Source organism: Perissodus microlepis, chromosome 2 (genome assembly GCF_051167445.1).
Source record: "Perissodus microlepis isolate ML-2025 ecotype Zambia chromosome 2, ASM5116744v1, whole genome shotgun sequence".
Classification (NCBI taxonomy): Eukaryota; Metazoa; Chordata; class Actinopteri; order Cichliformes; family Cichlidae; genus Perissodus; species Perissodus microlepis.
The window spans coordinates 15,749,628-15,777,275 of NC_140462.1; the positions used below are offsets into that span (position 1 = coordinate 15,749,628).

General features: G+C 41.6%; 1 long non-coding RNA gene across 3 annotated transcripts; it reads left to right on the forward strand.

Moving 5' to 3' along the window:
* The first annotated feature begins 1,911 nt into the window (after window positions 1-1,911).
* LOC146392579 (uncharacterized) lies at window positions 1,912-20,587 on the forward strand. 3 transcript variants are annotated; one of them, XR_014802158.1, is made up of 4 exons: window positions 1,912-3,636; window positions 3,799-3,886; window positions 16,088-16,159; window positions 16,244-20,587. It is a non-coding gene; the product is annotated as an uncharacterized LOC146392579 (long non-coding RNA). The 3 variants fall into 3 exon arrangements; XR_014802157.1 differs by having other exon boundaries at window positions 1,912-3,886; XR_014802156.1 differs by lacking the exons at window positions 1,912-3,636; window positions 3,799-3,886 and having other exon boundaries at window positions 3,893-16,159.
* Window positions 20,588-27,648: the final 7,061 nt, after the last annotated feature.

The following is a 27,648-nucleotide window of genomic DNA, read 5'->3' on the forward strand; positions in this document are numbered from 1 at the left end:
AGGATCGACAGCCGTAAAGTGGCACACCATGTAAAGTTATGTAAAGAGTAGTGTCATGTACAAAATGAGGTTACCAAGTGATAATATTCATAATATGTGTAAGTTGACTCAGTAATTGCACAGCTCCAAACCTCCTCTGGTATTAACATCAGCACCTAAACTGTGCGCTGGGAGCTTCATGGCAAACAGTGCCTGTAGGTGTAATTATTAGATGACCCACTATTTTTGTCTATATAATGTATTTTTATTGAAGCCAGAAATGGTATTTCAAGTTACGCTAATTAAAAGTAAAAATGGCATTCTTTCAGAAAACAGATGTTTAAACACTACATGTCCACACTAATACGTTTTCGTTTGAAAACGCATCTTTTTCTCTCCGTTTTGGCCGTCCGTCCACACTGAGACGGCGTTTTCGGTCAAGGAAAACGCAGCGTTTTGAAAACGCTCTCCAAAACAGATACATCTGAAAACACCGTTTTCGCGTCGCAGTGTGGACAGCGAACCCGGAGCCTTTTCGAAAATGATGACACATTCTATTCATGTGATGCAGTCATGTTATCAATTAAACTAAGATAGCGGAGGGCATTACACAGCAGTTGTTTTGTTTGCCCTCAATTTTGACAGCCCTATTAAAGATTAATATCAGTTTGTACATGCTCCAGATAGCTTTTCTTCAAATTCTTTAATTCTCACTCGCTTTTGCAACTTTGTACCTTTGTGGTACTCGCAGCAACAACTCCACCTCATTGTTAGTCCATTTAAAAAACTCGGTGCTTTTCCTCAACATTTTGCTGCCAAGTTTCAAAGAGCCGGAAAGTAAATAAACGGCAGACAGAAATGAGGTAGGGCGAATCGTCTTGCGTTTCACGCATGCGCACTACTGGAACATAAGCGTTTTCGGCCGTTTCAATGTGGACGCACAACTCTGTGAAAACGACTGAAAACGATAGTGTGGACGTGGAGCGTTTTCAGATGAAAACGCTGTTTTCAAATTTATCCGGGCTAGTGTGGACGTAGCCTGAGTAGCCAAAAATATATGGCAAGACAAACAATATGTATTCTTATTGGATAATTGCTTGGGGATGTTTTCAAGTGTATTAAAAAATTTATTATAGAGTGGGAGTCTAACTGTTTCCAGTTACAGTTACTTATTTATCCCAAACAAATGAAACAAACTAACGATACCAAAAACCAAAAATGGAGCAGATTGAATTTTGCAACATTTTTCCAGGAAAACTCAATATTTTAAAATTTTTTGGAAACTGGGCTGTAAAATGTTACTTTCAGTGTAGTACATGTAACGTATAGGATGCAAAATTGCAGTAGCTGTTAAGGAACTTGAACACAGATGTTACCTAACGGGGCAATGACAGAGGGTGCTGAAGACTAACATTTCACTGGCTAAGTTATGAATCAGGCAAAGATCCTCTTGTGGAATTCTACAGGAGTGAAAGAGAAAGGAAAGGAAATTGTCTCTGGTGTACATCTCCTGATGTCTGATAGTACTGCCTCGTACGTCTAAGGTAGTCTTTCTTGACAAAGGCGTATTGGTAATTATGGTGATTTACAACTCGTTCCTCTGGTTGCAGCTTGTGTTTTTTTTTCTTCAAGGCGAGGCACTTAGTGTATCATTCTGCGTGATTAAAAAAAAGGATTGTTATTTGCACTTCTTATTCTGTTTATCCACTGGGTAGAAGTAGTAATACGTGCTTTGGTTTTGATTCTCATGGCACAAAAAAGTCGGTTCTCAGGCTTGAGTACGTACTCCTTGTTTCCCCAATTCTCTTGTGTGTGTCGACTTGCTATATATGTGTTGCACGTATGTGTTTACCTTTGCAGGGTGGGGTGGGGGGTACATGGGGTAGACGGGAGAGATGGGGGTGGGCTCATCTCCTAGGAAGCTCATGGTGTTCCAGAAACCTGAGCTCCAGCCTGTTTAGACAATGAAGGGGAACATGTGAGACACTGGCACACGGTGACTAGAGTTACCTACTCGCTTTGCCTCATTTTGAACTTTTGGCCCCAGGAGCTAAACCTCTCCACCCTGATGACTCCTGCACTGCTCCACCTGCCTACCTGCTCTCTGCCCTCTCGTTACGGACCCTCCCTCTTTCGTTGCATGCTTCCGTGCATCTTTCTAGAATTGTTTGTTTCTGCCAGGTTGGTATCCTTCACATTTCAGCATCTCACTATTTAATTGCTTACATGGCTGTGTCTCTTACCTCGACCTCTCATTTTACTACAGGTCATTATGACTGATGATATTTAGAGTTTCTCTGTTTCGCTGAATGTTTGCTGTCTGTCTCTCTAGACAAAAGGCTGGCTGGATCCTTGCCATCAGACCTTCATCCATCTGCAGCCTACATGTGAACTCCTTCCACCAGCCAGGCAAACCTGACTTTCAAGGCTCCCACCCACACCTATTGGACTGCTGTCCTCTCACCTGTGCAAATATGAACGAGGGAGAGAGAGAGCTGTAGAGAGGGAGGGTGGAGAAGAGATATCCTGGCCTTTGGTTACTGGGTGGGGCACAGAAAAGAATACCGCACAGCTGAGCAAACCTCCATAGCCATGGGACTTCACCTGTACACTATCCACTTTTCTACGCTCTGTTTTCTCTCTTAATCCATTCTCTCTTTCTGTAACCGGCCCCACAGTGATAGTGAGCTAAGGCGTTCTTTTATGGCCACTGAATAGAGATTTTCTTTGAGGTTATGGAGTTGATACACTCTCCAACGTCACTTTTGTGCTGTGGTCACAATGTACAGTGATTTACTTACTGCCGTAAGCGACATATACTCCCTTTAGAAGTGTTCCTGTGTAGGTGGAGGTATTATCTGGATATTATTCAGGAAATCCTTTTATCTAGCGATATCCGAAGGAGAGTTTTTACTTAATTCAAAATGGACCTTTTAATCTTGATCACGCTGTGTTAAAATCCAAGTTGATGATTGAGAAGCTTTTTGATGCACTTACATGAAACCGAATCTCAGAGAGCTTAAATTAAAATGCAAACTAAACTTTATGGAAAATTAGAGGGGAACCTAACTAGAAAACCACTGCAAATAGATTTTGAACACATTCCTGAAGCGCTTGGCTACTGAAACACAATGCATTCATCAACAGCGTTGTGCCTGGCTGAAATCTCAGAGCAAAACAAGGATGCCCCACATGCCTGCCTATTGCTCGTTGGTTAAAAAGAACAAAAGAAACATCGCTTTGAATAAAAACCCAAACACACGTGTCAAGTGAATACTGTTATCACCACAGCAGGTAGACATGTGCAGGTAGGTGCGTACGGTTCACTCTTGGGTATGTGAAGGTAACTAAATTTCATTTTTAATGTGTTTTTCGCTTCCGTGCTCTTCCGTCCACTAATGACTTAATCTGACTTTGTAAACAGGACACATTATTAGGTTGACCTGCATTTGGTTTGACAGTGCCAGGAGGTTTTAATGATGGCGAGGAATAAATGAAGCATATCACAGGTAGACTCTCACACCTATTTGTTTTCGGCCTCCCTTCTCGCTATCTCTGTCTCTCTCTCCTCTGCAGGTTTGGGCCTGAAAGACGTGCCAGACCTGCTGCCAAAGCATCAGCCTCCACCTAACCCTGCAGACATGGCTAAGCACACACGTATACACACACACACACACGCGCAAACATGTAAAAGCGCACCTTAAAAATAATTCATATCTCTTAAGTACATTTTCAAGCATGTAAGTATATTTCACTTCTTCATATTTCCTTTCAACACCATCCTTATGTGCCTATATCCTTGTTTGTGTCTGTATGCAGATACACACAGATTCTCACCCTGTCTAACTGATGATGAAGTCTTCACATCACGTGTCAGACCAAGACAAGATCAAGCTCCATTCACACGGTCTAACTCAACACAAACATAAACACACGCATGTGCTGTATTTGTCAGTTGTCTCTTAGGTATTGCCTATTTTTAAAACTGTGAGCACACCTACATACATTCTCCCATGCTTGGGCACACCTACTGGAGCTCGTGTCATGCAGCTCGTCTAGCCACATATCGCAGGACACCCTACACAGTTGTAAGGGAGGAGAATTAGTTGGGTGAAGTGAGACACCTGACAGTAGTAGCCTGTCTTTAAGTTGTTTTCACCGCCGCCCGCGTACTTAATCTTACAGTACCTACTGATTATTGCATGCTCTGAGCGACTCTGGTAATTGCACAGTACATACCTGTATAGGGTGTAAGCCCATCCGCTGAACATGGGGCCCCTCTATCAGATGGCTCACCATGTTGTCTTAACTGAAAGTAGGAGCCAGTAAAGGCGACGTATCTGTCAATCAACATCTGTCACTGTTAAGACTGTGCTTCCCCACTATGTGAAGCATGTGTCCTCCAGCTTAATTCATAGAAGGGTTATATTTTTAACCTTTATTCAGATTTATCGAGCTTTTTCTTTGTCAAAAAACTAGTAACACTGGTTATAGTTAACACCGAGCAGGAGAATCACCCCTTCAAACCTTTAGTCATGATGGTTTTTAGCAGCTATTTGGCAAGTGACTCAGGGCACAGATCTTAATCCTGTGGTTGTTTTCATGACATCTGAATGAGTCAGACTCTGTGTGCGTGTGCTTGTTTGATGTTGAATTTTTATGGCAGTACATTATCCAGTCTGTAACCACAAACATAGGAGCATTATTCGTTATTAGTTTGTTTTGGTTTTCTTTTTGTCCCATGGAATTATATCAGAAGCTAGTTTTTGGCCCTCGTGTTCATCAAACTCCTTTGCTAAAACCACTCTTACATTATCATGTACATACTTGTGTAGTTGATAAATTCAGTAGTCTCTTCATGATAGTACTAAGATTTTGACTTCTATAAGTATTATATAAACCTTTTAGTCACTAAATTTAACCTAATGAGGAAGTGAAGAGAATGGAGAATCTTATCAGTATTGTTGAAGAACAGGCCATGAACGGATAAGAAAGTAGAAGTAGATGAAAGCCTGCAGAGATTAAGTTGTATAACCTGGTGAAAACTGGAATGAGGAGTGGCCATAGAAGTCACATCAACTCTTTTACAGGAACTAAGTGCATTAAAGGTAAATTAATAAGGGGCTGGGAAAATACAGTCTGTTAATGTGCAGGTTAATCGAGTTATTTTGGTAGTATTTATTCATCTTTTTCTATTTGGCGTCCATTTGTTTATGTTCAATTCCACTGCACTTGGAGTCAACAGAGTACTGTGGAAACATCACATCAAAACAAACCTCATGTTCTTCCCTTTTTTATTCTTATTGACCAAAACACTTTTCTCGTTGCTTGAGTGAATTTTGAATTTTATATCAATTAATATCGGGATTTTTCACTATCGGTTTTGGTAAGCAAATACAGAATGTGATTTAATGAGGCTTTTAAGACATGTAGACATACTTTTAAATGTTATTCAGTTGCTGGTTTTAGTTTTTCTTCTTTGGATTTGAAAAAACAAATCACAGAACCACAATGTCACATTTACGTGGAAGTGGATTGCACAGTGATAGCCACAGTCACATGTAGGCTAGATTTTTTTTTTTTTTGTGATGGTACATTAGTGTCATCTGTGAAAACTAGAGGTGATACACCTGTACAGTAAAAATAGTCCAGACTCACACATGAGCTTTTAATAGACTGTTTGGAGGTTTGTGTGTGTGACAGACTGACACATTTAGATTTAAAGCTAGTTTTTACATGAGTAGCCTTTCCACTAACTCCTCTTTTACAAATCTTCTGTTAGTTGTGAGGTGTTGACGTGTTGGCTAAGTGGTGACTGTTGTTGTTATTGATAGCCACAGGACTGTGGCTCTTCCTGGGTGACAGTAACAGGAGTTAAGACCTTCTTCCTACCCTCTAAATGCTCATTGCCTCATGGCAGGTTGTCTCAGGTGAGATTTAGTAGGCCTGCAGGGCTGCTTCAGTGCAGAAGGGTGCTTTACTGAGTTAACCTATGTGGTGAGTGTAGGACCACAGGGAAGGACAGTGGCTTTAGGGCAGGTGCATGACCACTGACCAAAAGCATGTAACACCATATGGAGTTTCCATCCTTGACTGGTTGTGTGTGGTTTCATGCTCCAGGTGGAAACATGCAGCACTCTTTTTTTTTTTTAAAGAATATAAGGGTTAACTTAGTAGTTAAAAATCTTTTAATCTCACTCCTCTTCTCACTTCTGTCACCACTCAGTTGTTCAGGTCTAGTGTCAGTTTTTATCTGCTCTGTTTATTCTGGCTAAATGTTTACAGACCAATGAAAAGACTGGATTTTCTCATCTGCTCAGCCTACAACAGTGTAACCGAACACCCAGCCTCTTCAGACTCATCTATTTAACGACCTGGCTGTTTGTGTCTTAACCTGTGTCTTTAAACAAACCTATAAAATCACTGCTGGTTCCCAACACTGTTCAAACATGAACTTTTTCTGAGACAGAGCCCGCAGGGCATCCTTGGAGATGCATGTCACCTGTTTACTAGCTCCCACTAGTGGTAAAAAGCAGCACCATCACACTCAACTTAAATGGTGAATAGAATGGTGTTTGTCTAGCTCTGTAAACCATGTAATATTAAATAGCACAGAAGTTTTGTTTTACTGGGATTAAATCAAAATTAGATACAGCAGGTTACTTAGCATCAAGATAAACAAAAGGTACCAGTTTTACTTCTACAGGGCAATTAATAAGATTAACTCAGGACACATTTATAGTATTATTTTAGCATAGACCGCATTCCCTATCATGTAGAAAGAATGCACTGAAAGTGCGTGTAATAGCTTCTACCTGTCTTCACGTCTTCATATCTGTGAATGCATGTTGTTGTGGTGGTATTGTGTCTCCTGCGACAGTGTTTACTGATGATTGAGTAATTACCTATAAAAGATAGCACTCCTGTGGTTCTGTTCAGCTGCAATCTTCCCATCTCCATCCACTTCAGATTAGGTTTTAACTTGGGAAGCTAAAGACAACAGCTTGGCACTACTTCGTGTGTAAATGTGTCTGCGTGTGTGTTACGTACTGTGTAGGCTACACATATTCACACTTCGGATATCACAAAACTGGTCTCTGTAATCACAGGGAACATGAAAGTGTTTAAAAGAATCATTTACCAACTCTGAGACGATGATGGTTGGTCATTCAAAATTGTACAAAATTACAGGACGATGATTTGGCATGCCTTTGTGAGTTTCACAATCCCACGGTGAATGCAAAGTTGTAACAGGCACTTTGAGCATACACTGGTGGCCTCACCCACAATGGCATTTGAAAGACAAACAGCAGTGCGTGCTGCTGGCCAGAGCTCCACAGCAGTGAAAGTGTTCATTCTTTTTGACTTACGGCAGCCAAAGTTCAGCATAATGCCCGTGTCATTACAGTGTAAAGAAACCTTTGTAAGTCAGCCCTGTCCATTTCCTGGTTTTCCTAAGCGTTTCTCTCTTTGTCTTAAAGTTTTTGAACTTGCTCAGCCTCTTCTCTTCTCTTCTCTTCTCTTCTCTTCTCTTCTCTTCTCTTCTCTTCTCTTCTCTTCTCTTCTCTTCTCTTCTCTTCTCTTCTCTTCTATTGTTGTTAAATTGAGCTAATATGCGTAGTTTTTTTTTCCCAAATCAGTGTTTTATTTTCCACCGAAAATGTATTAAAAAGGACACTTTAACTTTGGACTTTTACATCAAACTAACTTGGATTACACAGGTCTGATAGCAACTTTAGCCAAACTTTTTCAGTACACATCTCCGTGGAATGCAGACTGTAGTTTTTGTTCTAAATCACAGTGGAAGTGCATCAGCAACTCATGTTTTTTCATAGCGTAGCACATTCGGGAAGGAGGATTATAGCAACCACAACTGATTCAGTTATAGAAGCACCTGACTGTGTTACGACATCTTCTAAGCTGCTCATCATACTCTCTGCTCACTTTTAGCATGGGAAACTAGCACCACAGGAAACCTTTCATATCCTACATTGTCCACACACACACACGGTCTACTTTCTTTCCCCTTTCGTTGGTTTTTGTACAAAAACTACCAGCTCCAAACTGGGCCTCAAACCAGAAATGAGTGGCACAGGCCAGAATATTCGGTTACGGATGCATTTCCATTCGATTGTCCTAAAAGGGGACAAGAAGAAGCAAACGATATCACTTAAGGGGATCATATTAATGTAACACACACACACACAATAGTCCTGCGGGACTTCCTTTTCATTCCCATTAGAAACCACACCCAGGACGACAGGTAACACGAGAACACCTTTCACAGGGTCAGATTGGAAGAGGTGGGGAAAAACAGGCAGGGTTACTCTCTGATTATTTACAAGTTTGTACCTCTTTGCTTTTTACCCCTTTATATTAATCTTGACCTCTGTTTCTGATCAGTTTTATTACTGGAATTGATTGATACTTTGAAGTGGCACATGCATGCTATATATGCAAGCTGATCAGCCAGTCACGAGGCCTAGTGCTATCAAAAAGACGGTAATATGCTCTGATGTAATATGTCAGATAGGGATCTTTTGTGGGTGTGTTATAAATTGTACCATAATGTGGGTGTGCAGAGAACTGGTTTGGGGTAGGAGTGGAGGGTACAGAGAGGAGGGGTGGGTGGATCAAGCAGTGTCACTGGAATCCACAGTGTTGTGAGAGCCCCATACCTTTCAGCTTCATTAAACCAATTTCACGCCGAGGTGAGCTAAGAGAGGAAGCTCTGAATCTCAGCAGCGGCAACAATGGCGCATTGAAGGGATGAGGCGAAAATAAATTAGGTACCACTTCACAGACAGCAAATTAAAATCTGAAAGTTGGATAGGAAAAGTTGAGGGTAGATGATTATGTCTTTATTGTGCCCTCTCTCCTCAATCTAGAAAACCCTCCCTTCCTTTTAGCAACCACCTTTGCCCACCCCCACATCCCCACAACCCAATCCTGAAAGAAAAAATAATGATCTATTTCTTGTCTGGTAATTGGTTTCTAAGATGCTCCCACTCAAAGACCTGATCTCAAATACCAAGCTGCTTATGGCCTTCTTTTCAGTCACTTAATTTGCTTGAAGTTATCAGTAAGATTTCATATCTAGGAAAATCATATAAATTAAACATTAATGTAAGGCTTATTTCTGTGCAATCACTGACCTCCAACGGCCATTGAGCTGCTTTATCCGGCTTGGGACTCGGTGTTTGTCAATCAGCCTGATGTGAAGCCTTCAGCACAGACTGCAGCCTAATATTTGAGAAGCACTGCATTAAATATTATTAGATAAACTGCATGTTGTTATATAAGCATCCCTTGTTTTTAGACTTTTGCTTTTTTAGTTAACTTTGTACCATTCGCAAGCAAAATCACATTTTATTCAAGGAAGAACACATAACTAAAATTATAAAGGGTGAAAAGCACAGCATTTGTATCATAGAATTCTTTTATCAGAAGTTATACCTTATAACGTGTAAGCAGCAATCTTTTAGTTGATCAAGGTGAATTAAATTCTTTACATCCACCAGTTTATTATATGATTATTTAATATTTATAATCTTTTTAATGGTGAATATTACCCCTGGTGCTGAAGAAAAAGTACAAGCTGGCATAAGAAGCGATGCTCATGCATAACTATCTGAAATTTGAACTGGGTACTGCACTTTTAGGTGTACACTGTAAGCATGTGCGTCATTTGCAGTGGGCGCTAAAAACGAGCTCTCTCTGTGACTGGTGGGGTCACCCCGGGAGCCATGGGGGGCCCCACACAATGCCCCAGCAGCAGTGTGGCTTTTACTAGGCCGCGCGTTGCTGGCTTTACGAGAGCCAGACAGACAGATCCCCTTCATGCCGTAAAGCCATCAACAAGTGAACAAAGAGGGCAGGTGCTGAGGGCTGCATTGAGAGCTCACCTGCACCCAGCGGGAGAACACACTGTGTCCAGCCAAGCCAAGAGGCCCTCCACATTCACAAGCCCACTCACCAGGCACTAACGGGCTAGCGTGGGTCTGCCAGAGATAAATAATTTCTCTTTCTCAGTGAGGAGCAAATCCTCGGTTCATAGGCTAGATGATGACAGGACACGTATATGCTGTGGAAATGATTTTGTTCAGTGAATGCCGACTTCTGTTAGACACAAAACAGGCTAGAACAGGCTTCTGCTAGACTCTGTAATTATCAGCATTTGACAGGTAGCGAGAGTGAGGGCTTTGGGAGCCAGCCAATTAGGACTGGTATCCAGATTTTTTTTCAAGGGGTAATTTAAGAGGAGGATATGAAATATCAGGTGTTTGTGTGTGTAGGGCATTAGTGGGGATTTACTTTATACGACGAGTGAAATAGAATGGTCAATTTTAAGGTAAGGAATTAGAGCACTGGTTGTGTGATTACCAGCTAAGGTGAAAATATGCCGTAAAACTGATTTGATGAAAAAAAAAAATGGCAGCATGCCGCTGAAGAAAAGGTAGATTCCCATCGTGTGGCTGTACATATTCTTTCTTCTCCATTTTATTGATTACATATAACACTAAGACCTTTCTGCCTTTTGAGTGGGGCATGGCAGGAAAAGTTTAATAGCCACTGAGCAAACTGTGGGGATTCAGGCAGAAGAGGCATATGGCAAACCACAGCAACAGACCAGACCCCAGCCACAGGTAGGCATGGCATCAGGCAGGCTGGTCGACAGGCAGGCAGTTAATCAGCGGGGGCAGACTATGAGCTGCCGCCTCAGTTTGAAGTGACAGATGTGTAGTGAATCTTTAACTTTGCTTATTCCCCCACTGTCACTGCATCTGTCCCTGCTCTTCGCAAGTTTGGCTCAGCCCCCTCCTGTGTGAATAAGAAGACTAAAAAGAGAGCCATCACTGCACTTATTGATTAGTCCAGGCTGCTCTGGTTGGCTTCATTTAATGACCTCTGGGAGTCATTATTGAAAAGCTATTGTCTTTGAGATTACTTCACACTTTCCCCCCACCATATGGGAATCCTCCTGTTGCAACTGCAATGGTGAAATTTGTCAGAGTAGAACAAAAGTGTGCTTGTTGACTAGCTGAAAATAAATCCTAACCTATATGATTTTTCGCTCATATATATTTAGTATAATCCTCTTTTATTTTAACGAGGTCACAATGAGACAATGTTTGGTAACAACAAAAATAAGAGGCCAGCGTATGGTCTCAACCGAAACAACAGCTCCTTTTATTGTCTCCGTTTAAATCCTACTATAGAAAAACATATCACTGACAGTATAAATGATACATCCCACTTTATTCTCATTTACGCATTCTGTCTAATCTCCTCAGAGGGCCCAAGTGGCAGGGACAGTGTCCCTCTCTCTTTCCCCACTCAGCCATGGCACTGGCAAAAGATGGTTTATTTTAATTGAAAATTAGCAAAACAAAACAAGGGCAAGAGGATCCCTGAATGGGGCCCCTTTCTCCGGGAGCTCCTGTGCCGTTGAATAATGCATATGGGAGAAAGTAAACAGCAGCCGTGGGCCTTGCTGGGTGAACAATAGGCCGCACACAGCCCAACCGGGGCGCCTATTTTATTACTGGCCTGTCAATCCCCCCAGCCTGGGAACTGTGGGACCTAGGCCAGGCAGCAGCTGCTGACCGCTCTACACTGACCCAACACTCCCAACAACCTGCAGGATAAAACCACCACACCTCTGCATACCTCCACTGATCGCCCTGTCCACTCCTAAGCTGTCCATTCACACACTCGGCATGTGGGAGGTAAAGCCGTTTCCTGTTGGATTGTGATGTCCAATCAGTTTTGTTTATCTGAACTCAACTTAATTTCACTTAAAAGAAAAAAAAAACCTGATATGAAAATGTATGTACACATAACGTTTAACTCGATCTGTGCTCTGAAATTGAATTGGCGGCTTTTTTTAAGATAGAATTTTCCTGCACAAAATACAATTTTGATTTAACATGTTGGGTTTTAGATTAACTCTATCCCATCTCCACGGCACTGGTCTGGGGTCACTGTGGCCACTTTTTAAACTTTTTCCTTCCACTAGAACATCCTTTGTGTGTGTGTTCCCTCTGGGCATTGAGATTCTGGTCTTGCTTCTGGCTTCAGCCAAGTCCCGGTTGCCATGCCGACTGGCAACTGGTCTCCCAGGATGAGTAATGATGTGATGTGGCTGTGCTCTAAAGTCCCAACAAAGACCTTATTACCGCTGCAGCACCTCATAACACACTATTGTTGTCAAGTGCTCCTGATATTAACCTGCCTGCACCGGGGCTTCCTCCCTTCACACAGAGATGTGTGTGTGTGTGTGTGTTTGTGTGTGTGTGTGTCTGCAATCGTGTAGCCTATTTTGAGGTCTAGTGCTGATGAAAGTTTGTCAAAAAAGGGCCACATTAAAAATTTTACTTGAGTTGAACTTGGTAAGTTTTATATAGTTACAATAAGCATTAGATATCATTTTGCTAGTTTATCTATAATTTAGGATCAAAAGTTTTACTTTTTCTGAATCTGTGGGTTATTAAAGATTTTGTGTTCCTAACTGTGGTTGCTTATTTCATCATGAAACCTATTATCTAAATATTTTGGAAACAAAAACACGCAACAGCGAAACTGCAATAATTTTAAAATAAACAATCCTCCAACTGCAGGTGCCTGTTCTAAGTCCCTTCAGTGCCTTGCTGCTCGATACCCATCTTGTTTAAACACCTCAGTGTTGCCTCAACATTATTTTAACTGTTTGCACATAATAAAAAAAATGCAGCTCATAAAAGTTTTAAAACATTTTTCTCTGTAAGTTATATTTCTGTGCTAAGTTACGTGCCACAACAGCTTTATTAATGGCTCGTTTCCGGTGCTGACGTCATCTGGGAGCACCGGCTGATGCACTTTATGAACGTATATGTGCATATTTGCCAAGGATAGTGAATAGAGAGATATGCTGTGACCTTCTGCTGTGCACCTGCAACAACTTGACTTGTTAATGTTTCCCATTTAGGCTGCTGATTGAGGTTTTGGTAGCAGGGATTGGACAACTGCCATCTTTGTCATGACATGTCGTTTATAATGTCCTTGGTCTCTCCACCAAACAAAGATGGTCATGTGTATGTGCTTCATGTTTTAAAATAAAGTCTGCCATAAATTTTAGCATCGGACATGATTCAAACCCTGTGCTCTCAGGTGTAAGGCCTCGTTTTAACTAGTTGCTCCACTATGTATTTTTTTTTTTTTAAAGTACTCTATTCTGCTTGTCTGGTCCAGGAATAGTCCTCTGGCAGCCAAGTCTCCCATCATGGGCTAAATTTGTAAAATCTTGATAAACAGACCCCAGAGAAAGTAATGGCTTCTAATTTTAACTGATCTGACTTTTGAGTTGAAAGCCTTTATCTAAAATTAGGTTTATATAATTACCTCACTGGGCCTATAAACCATCCACATGGACCAGGCTCCCAGACGGGTGTGAACTGCCATCAAAGAGGGCTGTGTAAGTGTGTGCCTGTGTGAGATGCCACAGGATGTTTTAGTGTTTGACCTGGTTTAACAACATCCTCTGACAGAGACACCACAGGCTCCAGATCAAGCAAGAGATAAAAACAACTGTGTTCCAGGCCTTCACCCCGGCCATTGTTACTGCTTATCTCTAATGTAGCGCTTCTGCTAATAATGAGGAGGAGAGAGGAGGAGATAGAGGGAGGTGTTGTCATTGATAAGGAACAAAAACATAATCTATTGTTAATTAAGGTGTAGTTTAAGGACTGTCACCACCCCATAATGTGTAGTGCAGTTCTGTAAAAGCGGTGAACTTGCTTCACCTATACAAAATATTTTGCATACAACTTGTAACATGACTTGACAACCTTCTCAGAAATAGTAATTGGATTACATCAATATCTGTGCATGTAGACACACGAATACCTATTCATTATCATCATCACAGAGCCCCAAAGTTTGTTATTCGGATGAGTGCTGATGGCTTCGGAATGGATTCTCCTTTGTTTCAGCTTCATGAAGCGTACGCTCAGGTGCGTCACACAGGATGTCTTGTCCTCTCCAGTTTCCATCGCCCTGGCCGGCGCTGTGTGCACCAAGGAGGTTATCGGCACAAAATCACCACTCTAGCTCCAGACTTAACCGATGGGGGAGGGGCTTATGGGCCTGCATACATCACTGTCGCTGTGGGAAACCGCATCCATCAAATAAAGTCAAGCATTCACCTGTGTGGCTCAGGTGACAGTGGAGGAAGAGTGGGGGGTTGGGAGAGATGGAGGTTAACCTAGGTGTGTGAGGATAACCCTGACCCTGTGATGGTAGCGTAGGGGAGGTTTTGTTAGGGCACTGCCAGCCTCTTAGTCTATGTCCTGAAGGCAGGCAGGAGACTCCTGGACACTAGACACACTCCCCCCACTTTTGTAGTCCCAGCAATGCCAAGCACTGTGAGTGTTATATCACCCTGCACCTATTTATCTATGCATATTTACTTGTGCTCATTAACTGGTGCGTGTGTGAGCATACATATGTGTCGCCGGTAAAAAGAGTAGGGTGTGGCATTTGCTTCACCATTATGACTGGCTATGTCATAATTCATAGAAAAACTCTTATTTCAAAATTCTTAAGGAAGTAATTAAATATAAATCACCACCCACACATTTATTAGAAAATGTGTTATAGATACAGTTGAAGAATTAATTACACTCCAGAGTCATTAAAAGTAGACTCCATTTTAATTACGATCATTCTTTAATGCGATCACTTTGAAAGTTCATCAAATTTCTCATTCCCTAATGAAGCCAACTTCCATCACAAATACAGCTATTCCTTTGACATATGACATATTATTTAATTCAGTCCCGCTCTCCTCCCCAAAATAAATCACTCGAGTGACAATGCAAAACAGAGCTGAAGACACTTTGGTTGATAAGAGGCATATTTGGTTACACCTGGTGATATGTAGATAAGATTAAATTTGAGACAGAGGGATGAGGGGATGGGGGAAGAGTCGGGGTGAAGGGATAAAGGTTTTTCTCACCGGTGCATGAAGAACAACATCTCAGGTAGTTGGGGTAGGGGTTGAAGGATTGTCAGAAGACCTGCTCTGAACATGGTGCTAAATGCAGTTATGAGGCTCTGAGCCTGGAGTTAGAAGTTGAGGTAGAGGTAATCCTTGGATTAAGGCCGAGACAGGCTCCCGGACGGGGACACTGGCTGCTGACAGTGGGGCAGAGTGGATGTTCCTGGGGTCGAAAGGTCGTGTTTACCTGCAGCAGGTATTTCCTCTGGGAACTGATAAGACTTGGGGAGGGGAAGTGCTCTGTTCCAGGTGAGTGCAGAGGGGCCTGCAAAATGACACCGTACACAGTCCTTAGCTAAACCCTCCTCCCCTACAGGCTCGTCCTGTACATACACAAACAGGTCACCTTTTATGCCTCATGCACTGACCTTTACTTTTTTTTTTATATATATATAGTGGCCACTTTATGCATATAATATGACCCCCTCCCAATCTCCTTTTAATATCTGATGGCTATTTATGACAATTAAAATCAAAATACTTTTTGATCATTGCCTAAACTGGCTGTTTTTTTTGACCTAATACAACAAGAACATGGGCTTCTTAAAGTTTCTTCATTTAAGGAGGCAGCTGTGATAAGACTAGGGTGTCAGCTTGTTTGTTTTCCTTTCTTCATCTCCCTCACCTGGCTCAGCTCTGAGTCCCTAGCCCCAGGTGCTGAGAGGAGTCAGTGAGCTAGAACATGTTAACAAGCACAGCCTTAACCACTGTACTGAAAGACACACATGCACGCTGTGCTGGGTGGTAACTGGGTGGGGTGGGAAAAGCTCAATAGTGGTATGCAGTCATATGTTTTTATCAATAAAAAGTTTCTACAAAGTTTGAGAATGTGTTTGTGTCACCTCGACATTTTTCCTCATGTTTTGTGGTTTGTGATCTCTTGGTTTGTGCTAATATGATCTGCTTTTTTCCCCACCCATTTTCACTAAATGCAAAAAAATGTGTAGAACATGTACCAAAATTGTTTGTAGTCATGTCAGCTACTGCCAACAAGAGCTTAAGCAGCTGCAGAAAGCAGGTCCTTTGGTAGTTGTGTGAGTCTTGACACCTGTTTATGTCTGCTCTGCTTAGTAGAAGACCCTTGGTGTGTGTTCTCAAGAGTTAAGATAGCTGTCATCAGCAGAGGAGGTGAGAGTGTGTGAGGTAGGTGTGTAGTGGTACACTCCTACTCTGTTCTCCTCTTCTCCTCCTCCTCATGCCCTCTCCTCTTCTCTTCCATCTCTGCAGAAAGCCTCATTAGTACCAAGGAGCTGCTGAGGTAGCACACGGCTGCCATTGTGGCCAATCCAAACATCAGGTCCTCTCCATCCGAGCCCCCCACTTCAGAACCCCCAACCAAATCCCATTTTCAGGCTCTGCAGCTGCCCTGCTCTGCCAGAGCACTTAGCCGTGTCATTCTATCCGGCTCTCCAGGCCTCTGAGGAAACAGGCCTGTTTTGTGCTTGGCCGTCTCTGATATGACTCCAGAAATGGAAATGAAGCCATGGATCTTCATTAGGAGAGGCAGGTGTCCAGAGAGATTCAGCCCAGGTGAAGAATCCGGGAGGGGGCGGCTAGTGAGGGTGAAGCTGGGTGAGGGGGAATTGGATTGGTAGGGGTTTTGATCCTTAAAACCCAGTGATGGGCCTGCTACCCTCCATACACTTACTCTCTTTCACACGCACACACACACAGGCGCATACACACTTCTTTGCCATCACCCCCTTACCCCATCCCACTCCCCTACCCCAGCACTTAATTGCCCATGTAATGAGCTGCAGTGAATGGGATTACTTGTGTGGAGGTACTTGAGGACCCTGTGCATCGGGGGCACCTCCTGCAGGCCCTCATCTCCAGGGAATACATTTAGGATGATGTTTTCTATGAAGCACAGGGGCAAAAACCTCTCTGCATCTGGTCTAGTTACATTAAACCCTCCACAGCTTGCCCCTCCTTCCCTAGCCTCTCACCCCCTCTGGGCCTTTTGTTTCCCTAATTATTCATTACAGAGAGGTGGCCTTCCCTTTGAAACCTGTGGAGGTGGATGAGGCTTGGAGCAGACCACGAAGCATCGGAGCATCCCGAAGCCCGAGATGTCTTTGTGACAGGACACCTGTTATTTCCATCCATCCTCTATCAACTTTGCCCCCTCTCCTCTTACTGCACGTTAACAAATCAGAGAGGAAAATAATCCTGGCATATCTATGTTAATGTATACCAACAGTTCATTGCATTTGATGTATAGTATGATGCTTTGTTTTCATTTAAGCGAAGGAACAGTGACATGAATTTTAATGTTAACTTTTTAATGCAGTCTAAACTAGTGGAGACAAGCAGAGCTGTTTGATCAATATCATGTAAATCAGTGACATGCTCAGAAAGCCTCTACTTTGGAGGTTATGCAAATGTTATTTTGTTAGTTCCATTAAGCAAAACAGACTGTACATTCCTCTTAATCTGTGTGTAAAGTGTGAAGGAACACTCCCCATGGTGCCCTGAGCTGCTTCTCTTCTCACGCTGTTTTTAGTAAAATATTAGCCCCCTCAGCCCTGTGCTGGGCGGCTGACAAATAGAGGGCTGTCTTCCCCCTTCTCTCACAGGGCTGAGGGTTAATGATCCCAGTTTCAGGGGTTAAAGCTTGCCAGTAGGCCTTTCTCCTGCACCCCAACAGATGTTGCTAGGACTTTAATGTGGTTATCAAATCAGAGTGCCCTCTAAGCCCCAGGAGCTCATTGTGTGTTGGTGCATTCCAGGCCCTCGCCGTGGTGACAAGGCATCCTGGGGGCCAAGCTGGGCTCCCGCTGAGCCTTCCAGCAGCTCCTCAGAGCTGACAGCTCGGGCAGCCCCTCTCCCCATACCACCTCCGCCTCCACTAGGCTCTCTCTGTTTCTGTCTCCGATCCTATGCCCTCTGTGTCATAAAGTCATCCTCCATTTCCCCCTCTGTCCCACAGTGGCCCTCGCTGGTGTGCTCCTCACACAAATAGGCCCACTCACCCACTTTCACTACCCCACTCACATTCTTGGTCACACGCATCCATCCAGCTTAGACACGCACATGCCCACCATGGTGGCATTTGTTTAAATATGTGTACAAAACTGGAAACTAAAAAGTATTGTAAAACATGCAGATGCTGTGAATACACAGTGCACTTAGCCACAGTGGTACTAAGGTGCTTTATAAGTCAGTTCGGGCATCTAAACACTGAACTGAAAGAATTCTGATTGGTGTGTAAACATCTTATAACTTTAAAGAGCTCATTTAGAAAATCCCTTATGCAAGTGTTAAATGGTAAAAGTTTGTGGCCTTCCTTAAAGATACCTAAAAATTAAAGTGAAAAGTGACGTTTTATTAGAGGGTTTAACGAAGAAGCAGATTATAGAGGTTACATAATCATTTGTGTTCATATATTTCTTAAAGAAGTACCGAATAACACCCATATCATCCCCCAAAAAATTTGGAACAGGAATTTACACTTAAAAAAGTTAAAAATTCCCAATCCTGAAAACTTGCCGGCTTGTAGATGACTTGAAAATATCCCTGTAGTGAGGTGTGGTTCTATCTAGAACAGGAAATTCAGGATGGACTGAAAAGAGGTGATGATTTGTTAGTCTAATTACTTCTGTGTTCTATAAAGCGTGTTTATGTTTTATAAATAAAAATGCAAGTTTAAAAAAATCAAATGATCTTCCAGTAATCGCCTAACAATTTTTATTGCTAGCATTTTTCACGATGATGCAACATTTAAACGATGCTGTATATGTCCACAAATACAAGGCGCTATGATAAACAGGGCATGTAAACTCATTAGAAACTGTAAACAGGTTGAGTTTTCATAGGTGTCACAAAAGCCTCCTAAATGAATGGGTCATGGTCTGGAGGCGATACTAGAGACTGGGGTCAATCTGTGCCTTTCTGCATGTACAGTATCAATGGCAGCAGCTGCGAGATTGTTTGTACACAGATGCAGGGGTGCTTGATGATAATTGCCTTGCAGCTGCGCTCCGGGCATTGAATTAGGTGCAGGGTTTTTTTTTTCTTTTACCCCTTGGTGGCTCATATTGTGCGCAAGCCATTAAGATCAGGAATGTGGGAAACAGTTGTAATTAAAGTATTCTGTAACTCAATTAAGAACTCTTCCCCTACAGTTTCCCCTGAGCCCTAACTGCTATCCTACACCTATTCCCTTCTGCAGGGGATCAAAGGGTGTTTATAGGCTGTGGCCTCTATCATCACTTGCCTGGCCCAGAGTCTTACTCGTTTAACTAATCTCTGTGCTGGTTGCAATAAGAAAGAGGAATTTGTTATGTGAAAAATTGAAGGCAAGATGGTATATGAGGTGGAGTTAAAACAGTGAAGTGGAATAAATGGAAAATTGGTGTTTCATGGAGTGCTGTGAACCTGCTTACCACGAAGAGGTGAGGCACTCATTAAAGCCATGAGTCATTTTTCATAAGCTGTTATCACTTCACTGTGCACAGAAGATGGATTGATGACAATTATACTGATGAAAACCTCACATACACTTTTTTGGCAGGAATAGAGCACTTAAGAGATTCATGCTATCATTATTTTTAAGTTAATTTCTTAAAATTAAAACAATTTGCGAGACAAATAACCATCTTTTTAAAATTTAAAATACAATTCTTTAATATGCAATATGGCATTACTTTTATATAAACCGTATAGTTTTTATTGCAATAAAATTAAATCCCTTTGTTCTAATTACCCCAAACTGATGCAGGCTGGCTGCTGGGTAATGTATCCAAATACTCTGAACAATGACAGGCAACAATCAAGGTGCTCAATTAACTGTATAACGATTAAGACATCAATTACCAATTTGATTGATGAGACCAAATGATCCGATTCATTTTCTTCATCCAGCGTAAAAACGGGAAGCAGCAGTATGAGAAAATTTGTTGATTAATGGTGTGCATGTACAGAAACCCCTTCTCTGTGATAGTATGTGCAATTTAATATGCAAACTCACAGTAAACATTAAAAATAGCTTTTGCTAAATAGGTTTAAAATCCATAATAAGAATTACACAATAAAGAGGGAACAAACAGACTTGCGTTATTTAAAAAAACAAATGCATTTAAAGAGCTGGCATAAATATATATATGATTTCTCAGTTAATTCTTTATAATACATGTAAGTATTTAATGTATCAGATGAATGCATTTCTTTTCTCTGTTGGTATTGATGTCGATGATGTTCCTCTGCCCCTCTTACAAAGGCCAAAACAATGTTTGAAGAGCGCCTTGAGACCAGCTTGGACTAAGGCTTTAGTTTTTATTCTGTTCATGTTGTCAATGTGTAGAGGGATAATTGAGGCGATCTTTGACTATGGGATCTATTTATACAGAGCATAATTCCCTCCGTATTCAGGCATTATCATGGTGTCAGAACAAGCACAATGGCACAATAAGGTCAATATAATGAAACTCCAAAACAATATGGTGTCATTCGTATAATAAAATGTGAGCCACTCTCGGTTTGTTTAGTCCTGCAACAGTCATGATCTTGTACTGAGCTCTTTGTAAAATTATTTGCAAATAAAAATGCATTTTGTGGAAGCCGATTTGACATATGACAAAGGGTCTTAAGTTATTCTGTAATAAAATTCTTTAAAAAATAAAAATAAAAAGCAAGGAAAAGTTAAAAAAAATGTTTATAACTTTTATATTTTCTATTTTTTTAAATTGAATTCTTTATGAAAGTTATGATTACTGCTATTGTGTGATAGTAATAATGTTAGTGGCTGTTATTGTGTTAGCTTGAAACAATTGTAATTACAGTATTATTATTAGTAGTAAACCATTATTTGTGCCGTTAAGACTTTATTTCTATTTTTTCAGTGTTCTCTTATACTTAATGGCATTTGGAGCCAAAGTTACATCAGTTATCCGCTTTTTCGCATTAGCAATTTGACAAATACTCCCTTTATAACAGCCCCATATCATTCTGCTTGACTTTCCCCTGAGTCTGAATTCAGTTATTGATTGCCTGTTCAGTTTCACTTGGAAAAGGTTGATAAAAGGAGGTTTTCACTTTCTCAATTCAATGTGACAGCTCCCTAACAAGAATAATGGAAAGCGCCCATTCACAGGCAAATCGAGCTAATCCAGCGTGCCCCTCCAGTCTCAATGGAGAAGTCACAGTCCTTCCCGGCCCATTCCATCACAAGCCTCTCTCTTCAGAAACCTTCAAAGTTACCCCAACTCCTCCAAAAGACAACATCGCTCTTTGTATACCCCTCTCACTCAACATCAAATGGATAAATCGGTCAATAAATGTATACAAAGTCAGAGGGGAAACAAAACTGAAGCATATAATTTGTTTGTTTTATGTGTAATCTGAATTTACTGAATCCCACTATCCATTTTGGTTTTTCCCATGTGCTGATGGATAGATTTTAAAAGAGCCGTTGGTGTGAAAGCACCCAGGTCCACATTAACAAAACAGATTTTACAGCCAAATGATGAATAAGGTATTAGTAATATTTGTATCCCTATTATTGAGCTACTGTAGCACAACAACACTTAAAGGTACTATGGTGTGGTTACAGCGGTATGCATCTGGTATGTTCCTCTTTGCTCTCCTGCACTCTAGGACGCTAGAGTTAGAAATGAGCTACCAAGCAAAGGCTTGCACGTCTGAGTGAGTCATAAAGATTGAGTAAATATCTACACATAAGTGTACATAACATGTCTTACTATTTATCCACATGCATACATTTATGGTAGTGTCTCTGTTGCAACGGGTGCGTTCGAGTCATCCACAGCTTTAGTTTTATTGATAACGAGCAACACATTTAGGAACAAAGTCAGTGTAAATATTGTGGTGTGCTTATTTACACTTTTAAAGAGTGTTTCTGTTTTGGGTGAAGCGATTACAGATGTCTGATTCGCATTTGACTGAAGAATGACTTTGTAAGACTTTAGTTAGACCATTAAAGTGCCACAGGTTCACTGCCATTCTGCTTTTAGATGAGAGAAAAGGGAGATTAACATGATTTTGCTTTATCCACCGCATGCAAGCCTCAAAACCATAAAACACAACCCAAAGGCATCCCCGTCTTGCGGTGAATGTGCACTTGTTACTGCTCTCAATTCGGCTTTCAGCCCCTCTAAAGAGACAAGGCCCAATCACAATATTGTCAAGGCTCTGTTGGTTTTCTGGTTCAAATCCTTGTTCACGCTGTTTGCTGAGTACTCATCTGCTGTGACAGCCTTCAGACAAACAGTGAGTCCTGAAAGAGGTCTCCCACAACCAGATCTTTCCTGCTGGGCAGCGGCTGAAACGCTCCTTTCTCTCTCCATCAAGTGGAACCCAGGCTATTGAGTTGGCCCCTGGGATCCCTCCATTGAGGTGGGCTATGGGCCAGTGCTTCACCCCTCCTCGCCCCGGGCCACCCTCATTCTCCCAGGACACCTGTACCCCTAAACCCCATCGTGGGAACCTTCTCGCTGCCTCTGCCACCTGAGCTGCTTACTGTGCCAGCTGGGCACATCTGACAACACCATTGGGAGCAAAAGCATACAGAGACCAAAGAGAGTCACAGCGTGCCAACTTGATTGAGCTCTTAGAACTTTTTACTGGCAAACTGTTGTTCTCATTGAAGGCAGAACGACTAAGGAATCTCCACAGAAGTTATGAATCAAACTTGTGACAGTTTGTGATCTATTGCGACCATTTAAGATTTGCATATCTGAAAAATACACTCACAAAAACACATTTCCAGCCTCAGATCGCAGCCCTCCCGGCTTACACACAACCTCCCTCATGCACCCTACCCTCTAAATCTCCATGGCACACTGCAAAAAATGGCATCAATTAATCAACATTCATGAACCGTTTACTTGAGCTCTCCTTTGTGTGCTGCAGGGCCTAATCCAGACAGAGACCAGGCTGTTCTGCAGCAGTGCAGAATGCGTCACTCCACCCTTTGTGGGAGAAACCCATCAACTGGTGTTTCAGGGAAATGTCTCCCCCCACTGCGAGCCTAACCTTCCCCCTCTCGCCCCCTTTTCCTCTTGTGCCCCCTCAGTACTCAGGGCAGGAAGCTCTATCTCTTAGACGAGGCCATCCATCTATCCTGCCTCTTCCAATCCAATTCACAGCCGCTCGACATGTATGAAGACATCTGTCCATATTTGATCAGATATTCCATTTTGCTGCAAATGATCTCACCCTCCATCCCCACCCATGAAGGAGGCAGCTATTTAGATCTGCTGATACTTTCCTGCATAATAACCTGCCAATTCTTTGCCTTGCAGAAGAAGCAAGTTTAATTGGGCCGTGCATTTAGAGCTCTTCTACAATTACACAATTACAGCGGAGATGCATTTCTGCACGTTGTGATGTTTGCCCCAATTTACTGCACTTTTCATACAGTTTAACTCTGGTTCTCTTTTCAGAGGATGCAAATTTGGCTCATTTGGCTTCAAATGAAGCATAATTGCTCATATTGAAATCCACACCTTTCTACAAGAGGTTCCTGCCAGTTAGTTCTCATTAAACCTAAGGAGAACAAAAATTCCGCACACATTCAGCACACGTGCCATCTGTATCATCTTGTGTTAAAAGCAAGGAAATTGGAGACAAAATGGATGCTGAGTGCATGGATGAAAAACTTAAAAATCAGTTTGTTCAAGTTAGTCCGTGCAGAATAACCCCTTCCCCCCGACGTGATGCCTGTTTTCTAAATTTCTCACAAGGAGTGTGAATGAGAAATTTAACAGGAATGTTTCAGTGGGGAAAAGGAAAAAAAAAAAACCAAGGGACATGGCTGATTGAAATTAAAGCTATTTTCATTGTTTTCAAATACAGAATGTGTTTACTGCATGCAAGTTGAAAAAGCATTCAATTAAGTGCAGTCTAATTAGGTTGAATGGCATGTACGACTGGCCTCTCTACATTCAAAAAAACAGAATGGTGTGTCAACCCCGACATGTGATCACCATCAAACTGTTTTCCGCTCCTTCCCCTTCCTTTTATATAACTGTCTTAAAAGTTATAGAGAAAAAAAACACCTCTTTTTGTCTGAAAGGCCCTCTGATTCTGAAGTGGTGGCCTGAGCCCACTCCAAACAATGCCTTACTAGATACTGTTTAAATTCATATCCGCTCGTCCTTTCTTGCGGGGGGGACAACACAACAAACCGCTGACCCAGTGATACACAATTAGAAGTGATGCGGCAGTTAAGGCTACAAGCAACTTTGTTTAACAGTCTGTCTTTGACCCTCCACCACTGAATAAATATAATGCTCCCAATGAGAGTAAGACACTGAGATAGAGTGAAAAGGGAGCTGGGGAAGATTTTAAGCCACAGATAAGTAGTTAAAGACCTTTATAGAGTATAACGCCATTATCCCTGCTGAATAAAAATAGGATTTAGTGTTTTTTCCACTTAATTTAAATCAAAAGAGTCCCCACCTTACATATTGCACTGGTAATGTAATGGAGAGAGACCCACAAAAAAGGCTTTGTGGCTCTGACACCTCCTATAGTGGGACTGTGTTGTCCTGTGAGCAAAAGGGAGAGAAAGGTTTTTCTTCCCTGCATTGCTATCTCCTAACACATTCTAATTGATGCTACTGCATTCCTCCACTGGATGCATTCAGTGAATAACGAGCCTTGGACTGAATACCCATGAATTGGTCCCCACCAAGCAAAGCAGTAAAGCCTTTGGCCCCCCATCTCTTAGCCTCCCCACACCGCCACCATCGCAACCACTACCAAGCACCACCTCCCCTCGAAACCTTCCCCAAAGCTCTACTCTAGCTTTGCCGACCATTAAAGCCCAACCATTGTGCAGAGATGCAATCCACAAAAGCTGTCAATCTCTCTGGGTCCTCCAAAGCTTGGACTCACACAGACTAGAGTGACAGACCTCCCCCTTCACCCCAACCCACCCCTGTTCCCCCTAAAATCCTCTCCCTGAAAACTTCTCAGCTAACTACCCCCCCATACCCACCCTCACTCTCTCTCTCTTGCGCTCTCTCACTCTCTCCAGCCTCAGTGCACAAAGCATCAATCTGTCTTCAGCCCCAGCACCCTTGGCCCTTTGTCCCATCTGCAGGTGCCTCTGAAAGCACCCACGGTCGCCCCAGCCTCTGCGCACGCCACGCCTAGTCCAGGGACAGGAACTGCTGACAAAGACCCAGTGTGGGAATGAGGGATGTGTGGAGGGAGGGAAGGGGGGCTGCTCTAAGACAGATGGCTAGGGAAGTCTCCCGACTCCTCTACAGGGGCTGTCAGTTTAAATTCAGAGCTACGAATGAGACACACAGGGGCAGAACCACTACAGGAATGCCCACTTTATTCAGCAGATACTGTACACTTCATGCAGGACCAGAATGCAGTAGGCGCAGCATACTCTGGATGACAAATAAAACTGCATTATATAATTAGTAATTTAACAAAGTTTTTACCTTGATATGTTCACAAATATTTTAAATGATGTGAAAATAAATAAATAAATAAAAATAGAAGCTACGTATGGAATGCTGCAATAAGTCATGAAATAGACCAAAACAACCTACTGCAAAAAAAATCATGGATTTTTCTTGTTATCCTCTGAACTTTGACTTTGAGATCACATTTTCTTGCAGAAGCAAGAAGGTACAGCTGGTTATACCTCAAATGACTAGTATGTTCTTCATCTTTTTTCTACAATTTAGAAATCAGCGTTTATCCCTTTCTCATTTCAAATTTGAAATACTTACATCTTGTAAACACAACCAATAAAATGTGTTCAGAGATGCTTCAGTATGTAGATGAGCAACCTCCCTCATCACTTCATATGGAGTGGTAAAAAACGCTAACAGTAATGAAGAGAAAAACATGACTAATTTTTTATAGCAATAAACTTTAAACAACACCAATGATCATTTCCTGGAGCAACAGGTTTGTGACATCCTATTGATGTTACGGCGTTGCCACCATGTGGACATGCATTGAATTACAGCAGCAGAAAAAAAGCCTCCACTGTTGTGCATGCAAAATCAAAGAGTCGCAAAAGAAAAAGAAAAAAACATCAAACAAGCAAAAACAACAAAAAACATTTTGTCTGTGGATACATTTATAATATGTTCTTTCTTCCATATTTTTCTAATACAGACCTTGAGCTTTTCCTATTATGACCCTGTAGTCACTTGAAGTTTTACATTGTCTTATTTTTAGACTCTGCACGGGAACTTTTCCTGATTCAAATCATAATAATCTTTATTTATCTTGTACTGATCCCTCTAGCTTGGTGTGTAATATTTCTTCAGAGAGCCCTGTATGAAAGACAGACAGACAGAAATAAAAATAGTATGATCTACAAAAAACATCACAGTATTATTAGAGCTACTACAGTCCCATACTGAAGACCTTAATATGCAGGGTAGTGCAAAATTTTGAGAGCCATGAACAAGTAGATTGAAACTTGAACACAGAATTGTGTTAGACATAACCAGTAGACCTGGATTTGTTTTTTTAAAATGCAAGAAGATTCCTTGAGAAACTGATGACTTTTGTTGTTTTTTGTGGGATGTATTGGTTTGGTTTTCCTTTTAGGACACAGAGGGCCTGACTGAGGACCTCAGGCTGCATTTTGCCCATGTGTTCTCCCATGTGGCCAACTTTCTTCTGATTACTAGCACATATGCTGACTTGATTATTTAAAACTTTTGCTGTGTTTAAAGTGAAGATCCGCCACTGCAACAGTATACATGACATAAAATAAGAACACACAATAGGCCCACTTTTTAAGTTTGACAGATTCACAGGTATGAAACCGCTCCATCTAGTGAAGATAACATCTTCAGTCCTTGAGACACAATGATAGTCACATACAATTGATTTAGTATTCCAGAAACAAGAAAGACTAACAAAACAATTGCACCACAATTTTGTTAGACAATTTTTCTTGAGATTCAACATGGAGTAAAAATTAAAGTAACATGTGATGAGTAATTTGTTACTTTTGCCACGTGGTGGCGATAGAGTCCAACTTACAGCTGTGGAGCTGTTCATTGAGAGACGATTTGTGATAGACACTACCTCTTTATGCAGCTGTTGAACTGCCTTTTATTAACTTTTGGTTGGACCTAATATGTTTAAATCGTCATTAAGACAACAGCAACAACAATAAAAACAAAAGAGATAGTTTGGTACATAGAACGATCACGCAGTTTATGAAAAAAAAGAAGCCCCAAAGAGGAAGAGACTTTAAACAAAAAAGTGACTCACAGAGGGACTTGGGTGAAAGGTTGCTTATCTCTCAAAACATGTAATCTCATAAACTATATGGTAATTCTTACAGGAAACCACTGGTTATATATATTTTAGTAGGTTCTTTAGAAACAATTTAAACTTATTAAAGCACAAAGGTTATTCTGGCACACATGTGGTTATTTTAAAATGGTCTGTTTTTTTGTTGCCCTAGTTGCCCTTTTGTGGTTTCAGACTAAAATAAGCTTATGGACTTCGTTGTCAGAGCTGACATCTAGTTTCCACTGTGTATTAAGCACAAACCACATACTGTGTGAATACCTAGTAGCTTGTTTGTTTTTTTTGGTTCAGAACACTCTTTCACAAACACACAAATACATGCCTGATTTCTCATGTGAGGGATAACGTGTGAGCATTTTTTTTTC